Below are 12,497 nucleotides of genomic sequence, written 5' to 3'. Positions count from 1 at the left end.
CCAGCAGTAAGGATACTCACAAATAAACACTTCAAAAGGGCAGAATTACCTGAGGTAGGAGTTCTTTGCCTTTCCAAAGTAAATGTACTGTAACAAGTACCAAAGACACGTTCTAAGAAATCATATATAAGTAGAATGATTTATGATTGATTTGGTAAAGCATGAAAAAGCATCTCATAGGAAATCCATTTACATGTTTTATTGGTGCAAATAGCTACACATTTTCTCCGTCTATAGCGTACACTCAGTATCTCAGGAGGAAAATAAGATATGTGGAAATAGTTACACATTTTGTCTGTGTATATCATACGCTCAGTATCTCAGGAGGAAAATAGGATATGTGGGTATAAAACTTAACTGGTAATTCTGACTCTCATCATCCAATTAATTTCTCTTAGAAATTTCTTCCTTAAATAAGCCATGGACTATATCAGATCACCCTTATTATGTTGTTATTCTATTGCTGTACCATTATTATTCAGAGATAGGATAAAAGTAGATTGAAATCAAGGTTTCTCTTTCCAAACTGCTGATACATAACAGAATTTGGCACACCAACTAACTTCCTTGGTTTTCTTAAAATCCTGTCATGTAATTACACTAGGCACTCCTTTTTCTCTCTGAATCTATATGAATTGATAATAGTGTACGTCTATAACCAATGCTTTTCTTCTAAAGATTCAGGTTTCCTTGCTCTGCAGAATCCTTTTAATTAAAACACAGTCATAAAGGGTGTGCTGGAATGGTAGAGGACGATTTTTTCGGAGCTGCTGCTGCGTGCTCAGGGGTATGCTGCACATCCTGAAAGAAAATGGTGGTTTCAAGACAAACCTAAATGTCTTATAACAGCTTTTTGTACTTTTAATATATGCTACTTTTTTAAACATGTTAAATTTGAGTTTAGACATAGGTTCATCCCAGTACTTTTCTACCAAGTGTGTAAAGCTGCTGCGGGGAGTGATGCACTACAAGCTATAATTTAGAGGCAGGTGGGAACTGCCTGAAATACATGAATCTTCCTAAGTTATTCCTACAAAGCTATTATTACCTGAACTCTCTCTGGTTTCAGAACTAACTATCCTTTCCTTCCCTCTGCACTGGAGCAGAAAGGCGGTGGGAGGGAAGCAAAGTTATTTTTTAATTCCGTGGCTGTGGAGCCGTTTTCACTGCCAGTGGCTCCCAGAGCCCACGCTAGCTGCGGGCTGCAGCGGGGTGGCCGAGGGCTGGGCCAGCTCTGGGCAAAGCAGGGGTTCCCCAGGCACTAAGACATCCTCAGGAAGGTGGTTTTGGACTACGGGCATGCTTAACAAAGCCAATACACAAATACAAAAAGCCTACCTGCCTATTACAAACTCAAAAGTGAGAGATGTGTATCAACACGGCGCTTGGATGTCACAGCGATGCCTGTTCGATGCATCCCAGTGCCTGGGTCAAAGGATCAAAGTGATCACGCTAGTGTGTGTATCACAGTTTCTATACACATTAGGTAAAACGCTATTGCAAAAACTAAATTAATGGGATCTTTGTTCTCATACACTTTATTCTTTATGTAGTGACTCATACCTAAGATTCTTGTACAGCTATTCAAGTTCTTGAGTGTTTCTACGAAACTCATACCAATTGAAATTCTTCACTTGCATATAATAAAGTGGGGTATTTTTAGTGTTATTTAGCATAGCTAACTTGTATATGTGGAAAATAGTAATAAAATACTGAAAATTAAATCTAATAAACTATTCAATGGGAATTTGTAAACGAGAACTCTTCTTTGGAAAGTTTGCCGCTTGAAAGAAGAACTGAAAACCTCCACTGGATGGAATATTCCAGCTTTTTGGACTATTGGATGGACAAGTCAAGCTTCTAAATCTTTTCTACCCCCATGTATCTGATCACTGTCACTGCTAAAATTAAGCAGCAAGAAGCTTAATTTATAGGTACGTAAGAATAATAAAGCAGATACCCCAAAGATGTTTACACAGCAGTTATGGGCTATTTATTACACGGCTACTGAGGAAGCAGGGAAATGCCTGGGAGCTGGCAATACACTAAGAGCAAAAGTGGACTTCCACTTGTACCAAACACAGGAATAGGACTTCTATTTTGCTTTTTATATCTTTGTGTTAACTCAAATTATTAATATATACTAGGGAGTAGCATTTTTTTTAAAATGTCATCTTGTTTTCATCTACACAGACACATATTTCCTGAGTGGCAGAAGACAAAAATCGGCTCTTTGATAGTTGTCTGAAAAAGAATCAGTTCCCACAGAAATTCATGACAATATTTAAACTTTTTTTGATCATCCTATATGGCTGAGGATCTTTGTATTATTTGTACTTCAAACATGAGACTGGAAAATGTTTTTTACTTTTTACATATTTGTCACATTGATTCAAACTAAGTAATGGCTTCTCCATGTTTATAATCTAAAAATATATTTGCTTTGTAAAATAGAAACCTTTAATTAACACTCTCCTGAAATCAACTTCAGACACCTCTGACGTCTTCTTATCCAAGTTATCAGTTCTTTCATTTTCCAAGACAAGATTTAATCAACAAATCCACATTCTTTCTCCTTTCATCGACTCTCCCATTTTTTCCTCTCTCTCCCAATCACTTATCCCAGCAAGTCTTACCAGATTTTCACTTTACCCGTCTTCCTTTACCAGTAATCCTATAATTTTCTTTTTGTTTGTTTGTTTTTTGTTCCTTGTTCTTTATTTTTCTTAACTCTCATGGCCATCCCATACATAGAAGGATGTTTGTCTCCTCCATATTTTTTAACATCCTACATTAGACCTCATTTTGCTCTCCTGTTTCTGCTGAGTCTTCCTCCTGTCCCTAACTTCTAAAATTAAAAAATGCATTGCCTGAAACAATTACCTTGGATGGCTTTGTGCCAATTTCATCTTTTCCCAAGTCACCCTTAATTTTGGCTGTGTATGCTCCACTCGGCTCTTCTGAGATCATTATTAAAGATGTGACCAAACCTCAGGACTCCTTCCCTCTCCACAGCCTGTGGCATTATTGAACTTACGGTGACTCTGAAATCTTGTTCTCTCTTGACTCTTTGTCTTTTCTTGTTTTCTTTTCCAAATCATTGCCAGTTCCTTAATGTTTCTTTCAGCCATGGAAGACCTCCATCCTAGCTTCCTCTTTCAACAGGTATCTCACCAGGCTCTACTTTTACCTCATTACTCTACTCATGCTTTCTTAGGTGATTTCTTGTGATTGCATCAACGCAACTGTTGCCTCTACAGTGCAAGTTCTCCACTTTTTGTTACACATACCTGGTTTCCCCTTGGGCCTAAAATGTTGAAGTCAAGATGACCTTCCTGAATTCTCGCTATGACTTTATCAGACCGTCTTTGTATCCTTTCCTGGCATTCCCCTTCATTGCTGTTTTGAATACAAATCGGGGCATCCATCGGGCACTCATTTATAACCTTATCTTCTATCTTACTGTGCAGTTCTTTGTTCTGAGTTTACGATGCCATTTTCAATTGCCCATGCATCTCTTTTTCTTCCATACACTTCTTTCAGACTTTCTTCTAGAAAACTAACCTCAAAATAAACTAAACAGCCTTCCTTCAAAGTTATCTGAAATCCCACTACTTTCATGACGCATTCAGGAAACTGAGAATTGGTATCGGTCTGCAGCATTTTTGGTGAAGAGTGCTCTTTTTAATTTATGTGTAGCTTTATATTGTGTGCTACATTTCACAGTACAGATATCTAGTCTATAATAAATACATACTCTTACTTCACTCTCACTCCCTTCTTGTTTTTTACTTCAATTTCTCTTATAAATATTACAAGCTCTTTTGCTTTAAGAACTGCCTTGTTGGGTGTGTATGGTAACCTGTATAATATCCCGTGATGCAACAAATACTACTTTTTTTTTTTCCCCCCAGCTCTACTTACATGACACTGATGAGGTTTCCAAAACCAGGTATTCTCCCTGGACACCTGTGCAGCATATACAGAACAGAAAGAGCGCTAAATAATGTAATGGTAAAAAAGGATTTAAATTCAAAGATGTCAGTTTGAAGCATCGCTATTGTGGCATGTCAGCCCATTTCATCACATGAAAATATTGTAAAAATATAGTTTGAAAACCAAACCTATTCAGTATTGCACGGTTCAGTCCAACCAAAATCTTTTCACAGTCAGGATTTCACCCCTATTTTCAGGATAGTGAGACAGATAGAGATTCCCACTGCTGCCAGTCAGAGCTGTACATATCAGGAGAGGAAAGGGGGATGGAGAAGGACCCATGTTCTGTGTATATGCAATGCCAGACATAATAGGATCACAATTACCCACTAGGTCACTCAAGTGCTATGACAGTAAACGGGAAAAACAGTTGAAATAAAGTTGGTTAGGGAATATTCTGAATTTAATTTCTTAAAGGTGAGAGAATCCCAGGCCATTTCAGATCAGTTTAGTCTAATTTTATATAAAACCAAAAAAAAACCCCCAAAATACAAAACTCGAGCCCACTGGATTGCATAATTTATAAATCACTTCAAGGGAGTTCAGTGTGAAAGGTGATATGAAAGTGCAAGTTTTTAACCACCGTCACAGCTGACTGAGCGTTTTGTTTATTCTCTAACCAGATTCTGCTTCAGGAGTCTGTACCACAACTAATTAACCATAATGCTTTATAATTGTATAAACAGAATATATAATAGATCTGTATGATATATAATTAATTCTGCCCTTAAGGAAAGCTTTTGTAAGTCAAACCATGTACTGTTTGAGAACTGCCTCTATGTTCTTGCTTGTAAGGCAGGCATATTTCCCTGGAGCAGAGCTCGGAGAACATTCTAGAAAACAGTGTTCGTTAAGGCTGGCCAGATGTTTTCTTGCAGGACTGACTACTGGGAGCCCCATCTCCGAAGCTAAGGTGGTTGCAGCTACCTCTGTTCCTTCCTTATGCAGCCCACAGTGAGGAAAGGGGCTGCAATACAGAAATATGTCTGGTTTTAAAAAAAAATCAAGCTCACTTGCTGTTGTCATGCAATGGTTATTTGTTTAATCTCGGGTTTTGTCGGCCTCACTTTTCTGTATCTTTGTGTGAATTAAATTGGAGGCTCAACTCCATTATTGCTACTGGACCTGCAAGAACCGAACAAAACCCCAAACAAACATGGATATTTTGTTTCCGGATTATGACCCATAAATAAGCACAGCCCGATGCGGTTAGAGGATTGCCATTCTCCCGTCTGGTGTTTGATGTGTTGTCCTTCCCATGAAAAGAAGACATGCAGGAGTTCAGAAGACCTGGGGGATCAGACACCCGATTTCATTAGATGGGGGCCTGCCTCCTGGAAGTGACAGAACAGGCAACATCCATCTTTAAGACCCACTCAAGCAAAGGTGTGGAAGTGCCATGTCACCCTTACGTGGGGATTGGAGCTTTGTGTGTCCCAGGCTGTGGCTGGTAGAAAGGTCTTGAAACACCAGGCTTAGCAGAGCTGATTCAGTCCAGTGAGACTCCACCAGACTGTTTTCAGAGAAAACCTGCCACTGTAAGATGCTAATCAGAGCCAGCAGCCATCCAAGCACCCCAAGATGGGAAACTCCCATCTACCTGGTATTCTGCTGATGGTCTAGTTGGAGATCCATTTCCAAGGACCACTGTGCCTTGGGGAGGTTGGTTCATGCTTTGAACATCTTAAATGTACTTGATAAAAGAAGTTAAAATGAAAATAAGTTGTTTGCTGAAAGGAAGAAAAAAGAGAAGAAAAGAAAGAAACAGTGAGCAAAGAGCAGAAGCCTCCTTGATCTAGCTACCACTGGGCTGAACGGGAGGCACAAGTACACATTACACTCCTCTGGAATGATACTCACACCCTTCCTCAAGCCTGACACACCACTGGGAGGATTATCCTTGCATGGCAGCCTAGATCTTTCTCACTGATAAAGGTATCTGAGAAGCGTTTGGCAGAACTGTTGCCATATGCACAAAGCTGACTCTCCTAACCTCAGAGGCTTGGTATGGGGAGTAGTCTGGGTCAGCTCTTGTGCCCTCTAGATCAACTCTCCAGATCACCTATGTAGCTCGTAGAACAAAGCACGCCATTTCCTTGGGGAGCTTTGAGGTGGTTTCATTAATTGGCTTCCAAATCTTTTGAGGTAACATTTTAAAGTAACAAGCTTTTTCTTCTTCCATTGCTTTCCCACCTACATCCACTTCTGAATTCAGAGCTGTCTTCTGTCCCCTTGTCAGCTAAGAAGTCACAAAAAATTTCTTTTTTTCCCTCTTCTCCTTTCTAAAATTAATTGATACAGCTTCTTCTACCCTTGCATGCTCAACGGCACTTGCTACTCCCTTTCTCTGAACTTCTTCTGATGAGTTATCTCACACATTGTTCTTTTTCCAAATACACCTTCTGTTTAACGTTCCCTCTCATGTAACAGAGACACACCGTAACTCAGTACTATAGGAGAAGGTCTTCCCCTTGAGACGTTTCATCCTGACCTTATAATAACTGAACAAATTACATCAAAGAGTTCAATTTCTGCATGATGACACTGATTTCAGCTGTTTATTTGAATGTAGTAGTTGTATCTCCATCAGTAGTGGTTACGTAACATCTCAAGCACCAGCGAAATGATGTGTGCCCGTGTCTACCTGGCTGGTCAGTCCAAGTTTGCATGTGACAAACTTGGAAAGAATTTCTTCAGGTAATGTGTGGGCTTTTTGTCATTTAAGACTATGAAGACTCTGAAGACATACTTCACTGGAACTGTCCTGATCTCTCAAAGAAAGAGGTTTCTTTCTGGGCAAATAACAAATATAGATAGATTTGCCAAATAACGCTTTTCTTTCCAAGGACACATAAATATCAGATTACTCTTGAGAGTAATAAATGTTGCAATAATGCTGTTCTTGATTACAAGCAAGACTGTAACAAGCTCTGATTGGTAGTGATTCTATAATTATGTTTGATTACAGACATGCTCCTACTGTATCGATGCAAAGGGGTTATTTGTTGCCCTCTATCAGACTCCTGGATTCCACTGGAGACCAAAAGCACGCCATGCCAGCGTGCACAGCTTACTCAGCTGCCTTCCTCAGAGCTTTGTCACTAAAGCGTAGCATTTAATAGCAGGACCTGTGACAGCTGGGTGTGCAAAACCTTTTTATGGAACTGTAATTAAAACACTATGTAACTATAGCAGTGGAGGCCACTTTCTAAGAGGATCCTGAATTTCAGCAGTACTTAAGGGCTCGATCTTGGAAATAAAGTTTTACTTCACAGTGCAGGGGCTAAAGTTACTCGTGTCTTTACTATCTTACCATTACAGCAAGAACCAAACTGACAATGAGAAATAAAGGGAAACTATATTTGTAACATTGTCCATGCTTTCTACTACTACAGAACTTAAAAAAGGAAAAGGTCCATTAAATCAAGTAGCCTTCCCTCTCTCAATGAACAACAACAAAAAAATCATGCTTTACAATTTATTCTCCAGTGCTTTGTTTATTTGGTATTAAATGACTCATGGAATAAGGTTTCTACCTCTCCCTGTGGGAGATTACCCCAGCTGCTGAGACCTACTAGCAGTTCCCTTCCCTTTGTCTCTCTTTTAATGATGCCTAAGTTTTGCATTCTATTTTAGTTTGGGATGTAAAAGCTACAAAGGAAATTCACATCCCCAAACCTGCTTTTAAATGCCATTAAGGCCATGAATTGAACCCACAAACCCAAGGAAACATGCAGTTAAAGCAGAAATGCATCATATATTTCACTTAAATACCATGCCACCTCAAAGGTACACTTTTAAACTAACTGCACGCTTCCTTGTTTTTACAGGTTTGTTCCTTAGTGTTATGTAAATGCACTTTTATTGTATGTAAATTAGCATTAGGTGAACGGTTAAAGCTTGTTTTATAGCTGTCACACCAACAAACCACATTTACAAGTAAATATTTGTTCTACCTGCGAATATATTACCTGTCTGGAAATAATAATTATTTCCAGCATTTTGTCTCAGTGCTGTGACTCCGTAGACCCCATAACCTGTTGTACGCACAGAAGCTCTCAAAGTGGAACATCCTTATTAAGAGTACGTCACTTATGGAGTAGCAAACCCTAAAATTCTTTAAACAATGTGGCACTCTAATACATTTTATTCTTATTCTTCTTCCAGGCTGCAAAATCTATTTAACAAGAGAATATTCTTCCGCTTTGAAGATGTAGAGCATGTTTACTTCCCAGTAATGGTTGTGGAGTCCACTGTGTCACTCAACAGCATCCCATTTGGCTGGTAAAGGAATAGTGCTGACAAGCTCCAAATAAATTTAGTGGTGTTTGTTGTGCCTAGGAAGAAAGATGGTGGTGAACAAGGCTTTATTTGTGAGAAAAAGTGAAGCAGATAAATAGATAGAAGAAGAAATGCAGAGCAAGACTCTCTGAAATGGAGGTTGGGGTTTCCAAACTCTCAGATTTGCATTTTCCATCAGTATTGTCAAAATGTACCCCTGTTAACACTAGCACAAACCCAACGGCTAGGGCATTCATAGTTCGTGCAGTTCAAAAAGAACAACAAAAAAACCCAGATACAGACCAAATCAAGAAATCTTAATGGAAAGATGTCAGGGAGTCTACTATCAGACACTTGTAACTGTTTTAATGGATCATAATGGCTTCAAATCTACCTCGTTAAGGGGATGCTGCTCATTTAAAAAGTAAAATGCCATATAAATCAAAGTACTCTACAGCACATTTGTGCTTTCCTAATATCCTTAGCAAGGTAACTGCTCACATGAAACGGTGCCTTTCCTTTCATTGATTATATTTCATATAATTAGTAATAAATATAACAATATAAACATATTCAAATTGCTACTGGTATTTGCTTACCATTTCTAGCTTCTCTATTCAAGGTACTGTTGCTGTGCATACTTAACATAGAGTACCTAAGCTACCCTGAAAACATAATATGTTTTATGATGTAGCATGAGGGTGTTTTATAAATATGAAAAATTATTTTTATGATGTCCTTGCAAAATGAAGTGTTGCATTATTTAGCTATTATTACTGATATTTGCAGCGAAGACACTGACAAGAAAAATTAAGGTAAAAAATGCTAGAAGCGTCCATTACTTTCTGACACCTCAGGTTATCAGAATACTTAGCATTTCACACCGTTTCATTAATTTAATGCACCGTATCAATCAGCTTCACTTTGGTGTTCCGCAACCCCACGAATTTGGCCTCAAGTGTCCTCATACTCATCGGCTAGAAATGGAATCAAGGGGAAAAAACCCTGTAAAAGCCCTCAGCTGCTCCGGTGAAAGGACTTGGGCTCAGTCCCAGCTGTGCCAACTGGAGTTTTTTCCCAGATGATGAACTGGGGAATGGAGATGGAGACGGTGATTGAGTCAGGCGACTAAATTCAAAACAGTAACATAGGACAGGGTTGCAGGCTGGAGAAAACAACTTCACACAGGGTACAGTCTGGCACGGTTGACTTGTTAGCTAAAGGAAAGTGTTGAATGGAATTACCTGTGCCAATGAATAGAAAGAAAAACTTCAGACTGAATGAAGAGCCTGCAAAGAAGAAGGGTTGGTGATTGTAGCTGTGAGTTGAATGTTTGCCTTTATGTTAAACCAAATGCCTGAGGAATACATAATTCAAAAGTCCCAAGTGGTTGGCCTATTTTCCTGAAGAAGAGAAGAGGATGTAGCAGCAGGTCTGATTCCAGATGAGATGAGATAAGATTTTCTTATAATAAAAGTAATGGTTAATGGGCAGGTTCTGGTTTAAGTGAGTGATTCAGTATCACAAAAAAGCTTCTGGCAGACAGGAAAAAAAGAGAATTATCCAAAATGGTATTCAATTTTCTTAAGGGAAAATCTTACAGTTCTTATTCTGTAGTTTCCTGGCTTGTTCGTTATGCAGTCCTTACTCATAGGGACAATCCTGTGCACTGAACAAAATATAAGTAGTATTTCACTAAAAAGACAGCACTATAATACCTTTTTGCTGAAATTCGATGCTAAACTTAATTCCAAGATTTTCCAGTTTGTAAGTATTCATAAATTTGACCTGGTATAAATACTGTTTGACTCCATAGGTCTAACATTCCTTTACTTAATGCCTTTTCCTCATCTCCAGGAAAACAAAGACATGAAGAAAGGAAATCTAACACGTGACCACATGTTTGGCCCTAAATTGGATGATCAGCAATGTGCAGCTAAGTCCTCAGTAGTGGCTTTCAGAATGCCTCTCCCAGAAACTGTGCTAAGGACGCCCGTGTCTCCAAAAGGATTTAAGTTTCAGAAATACCGTTACCTCCAGTGTAAACGCCCTTAAGCACACACCATCTGACAAGGTAGTCTCTTAAAATGGAAATGAGAAGCAAGAAACGCCTCTTATGTGGCTTTTGAAAAGTCGTCTCAAGGTATTTAAGGCAAACAAGGGTTTTTGAAAGATATGAAGATTCTGATAGGAGCTCAGTTTTTGCTTCACTTTCCCTATTCTATCTTCTGCTGAATATTACAGGGCAATGGTATTCCCTGAGGGAAGTACTCTGAAACCTAGACCAAAAACATACTGAAAAATTCAGCAGTTGGCATACTGCTTTAAAATAAGGAAGAATACTTTCTTCATCTCTTCCAAAATCCCTGTTTCCTGGGCACATGGCACGGTGCTGTTATCCTATGTATGCTAATTCTAGTTAAGAAAGGGATAAAGATGGAAATAGCTTTTTGGGAGCGAAGTCTCCCCTATACAGCTGTTGATGTGTCTGGTAACAGTTTGACTGGAAGTGGCCCCAGTGGATCTTTTCTTCTTTGCTTGCTTTGAAGGGTATGCAGGAGACGTGTTGGTTCGGTTCAAACTGTATGGTTACGGCATGGTCCTCAGTCTGTTTGGAAAGGAAGACTTGCTACCGATATTTTACACTGCCATGTCCTGTGGATTGGTGGGGGTTGTTTTTGTTTTAGGGCTTGTGGGATTTTCTGTGTGTCACACGTTTACCTTGTCTTTATGCATCTGTTCTTCCTATTCAAATCTCTCACTTGTTTTGATGGGGAAGAACGTGATGGAAGTATTTGCAGGGATTGTAGAATAGTGTCTAAACAGCTAAATTCAAGAGTTATGCTAGTTCATCTTTATTTTAACCTGATGTAACCCTGAGCACTGGCAATAGCTGCAACGTCAAAGATGCACCTTCTCCCTCAGCTGACACCAAATGATTTTTGGTCTGTAAGACATTACTGTATCAGCAATGTTATCTGACAAAGTTACAGATACAGGAAAATGTGCTTACTGTTTAAAACACTACTGATATTAGTGTGGGCAGACTACTTCTACAGGTGAATGCTTTCCAGCCATTTTGATCCCAGTGCAGTGAAGCAGAAAAAATAAACCAGATAGACTTCATAAGCTGTGATTAAGCACGGTGCAAAATCCTTGGGGGAAAGTCTCTACGCCAGTTATACAAACAAATTTGGCTCATGCTAGCAGAAAAAAAAAAGACTGGACTAATGGAAAAATACATGGTTGCTGATTTTTCTTAAAATTAATTTATACAAGTGGCTTTGTTGCCCAAGCACGTTCACGTGGATGTGAGGTGTATTATTCCAACCTCTTCTGTAACATAACCGCGGTGACTGCATCACATGGTGCTAGTGCAAACAGTGTCTCGTTAACAGCCCATGAATAGATGCATTTTCCTAGAATACAGCTTCTCATTGGGACTATCGACTGGTTCCTGGGCTACCGGGGGATAAGGATAGGTATGGACAGCTTCAGAAGTATAGAGTCAGTGTAGTAACCTGCACTGTGCTACAAAACAATTTAGTGTTTATCGTATCACCAAAAAGACTACGAGTGATATAGTTAATTCTGTGACACTTTTGCTTGGTTACTGATTGACCTGAAGGCAGTACCTTATATAGTAGAATATAGCTTTTTAAACACCAACCATTCTTTATCTATCTATATTCTATGTCCTTTTTGTTCTCTTAAAGCCTGCATGTTGAATCAGAGAGGTGATCACACTGAGCTGGCTTCCTCCACAAAGCAAGTCTCACTGCACTTTCCTTTCACCTCCATTAGCATCCTATTCACATCAGATCCAACATAAACACTGCTCTCTTGATGGGCTCAGCTCAACTTATCTTTCTGATCTTATAGCCATTTATTTTCTTAGCTATTAAGCTACTCATCTTAATCTTTATTTTCTTTTTGTCCCATTGTCTCATGTTATCAATTCATCTAGTGGGAGCTCTGTCTCCTAGAACATAAGCACTTTTCTTAGTATCACTGTAAAACTTCTTGTTTTCCTTTTGATGTTCTCTGAAAAGCATTTTTGGACATACATTAGGAAAAAAATCCATATAAATGCCATATACACTTATATGAAATAAAACTATACTTAATTAGAATTTTAAGAACACCTTGATCTTTTAGCAAAAGGAAAATTATTGGAAAGTCTTGATAGTCACATGTGATGGGTGTGAATAAACTTTGTT

The sequence above is a fragment of the Grus americana genome, chromosome 2 (assembly GCF_028858705.1).
Source record: "Grus americana isolate bGruAme1 chromosome 2, bGruAme1.mat, whole genome shotgun sequence".
NCBI classification, from domain to species: Eukaryota; Metazoa; Chordata; class Aves; order Gruiformes; family Gruidae; genus Grus; species Grus americana.
Note: the sequence above shows the minus strand (reverse complement) of the source record.